General features: G+C 41.8%; 1 protein-coding gene across 1 annotated transcript in view; it reads right to left on the bottom strand.

The window, feature by feature from the left end:
• Positions 1 to 798: 798 nt before the first annotated feature.
• ptn (pleiotrophin) overlaps positions 799 to 968 on the bottom strand; it is a 37,672-nt gene continuing 37,502 nt past the window's right edge. Inside the window, exon 5 of the mRNA XM_076297294.1 lies at positions 799 to 968. This exon is cut by the window's right edge and continues 388 nt beyond it. The gene's annotated coding sequence lies outside the window, so the exon portion shown is untranslated.

Consider the following 968-nt stretch of genomic DNA (forward strand, 5'->3'; position numbering starts at 1 on the left):
TCACCATTGAAAACAATGTCAATTAAAATGCATTGGTCTACACTCTCACAGTGGTAATCTAGGACAATCTATTGCCTTGGCGTGATGACCAGAAAGTCTACATTTAAAGGAGAATTCCGGTGTGATATTGACCTAAAGTGTGTTGAAACATGATACCGAGTGTGAACGTATGTCTCATAGCTCACATCGGCTTGTCCCCTGTACTCAGAAATTTGGCGCTAGTTAGCCAATGCTACCAACAGTGTTTCGTTGCGGTGCCTCGGGCATCGGCCTAGCCGTGCAAATTAATCACTGTTTTACACCATTTACCAGCCAAACAAACGAAGAAAAAGGTATGATAAGGGATCAGATTCCAAAAATAATTCTGTGGAAATGCATGGATTCCAGTTGCTGCTACTGGAAGCAACTGAATTCATGCATTTCCACTGAATTATTTTTGGAATCTGATCCCTTATCATACCTGTTCGCTCGTACTCGTTGCTCGACTTATCGTGACTAAATTCAAGATGGCGTCGAACGGTAAAATTCCTTAAGGTACTGTCTGTATAAATCGTCTTGTAAATAAACTACCAGTGCTTTTTCAAAGTTCTCCATGTCTCGTTTTAAATGTCAAGGCCCTCAGAAGTCTACCAATGAAGTATGGAGCTACTTTGAGCCTCGTAAATGGTGTAAACCAGTGATTTATTTGCATGGCTAGGCCGATGCCCGAGGCACTGCAACAAAACACTGTTGGTAGCATTGGCTAACTAGCGCCAGATTTCTGAGTGCAGGGGACCAGCCGAGGTTAGCTATGAGACATTCGTTCACACTCGGTATCATGTTTCAACACACTTTAGGTCAGAATCACACCGGAATTATCCTTTAAGACACAGAACATTCAGTAATATGACACAATTCTTTCAAAATGGTTTCCAGACACTTCAAAAGAACATTCCAACCCTGTTGTACTTTACAAGAACCTGATCCAG

This window comes from Alosa pseudoharengus, unplaced genomic scaffold (genome assembly GCF_046254945.1).
Source record: "Alosa pseudoharengus isolate Yale_2024_CS ecotype anadromous, Long Island Sound unplaced genomic scaffold, YU_APseudo_1.1 YU_APseudo_1.1_scf_20, whole genome shotgun sequence".
NCBI classification, from domain to species: domain Eukaryota; kingdom Metazoa; phylum Chordata; class Actinopteri; order Clupeiformes; family Clupeidae; genus Alosa; species Alosa pseudoharengus.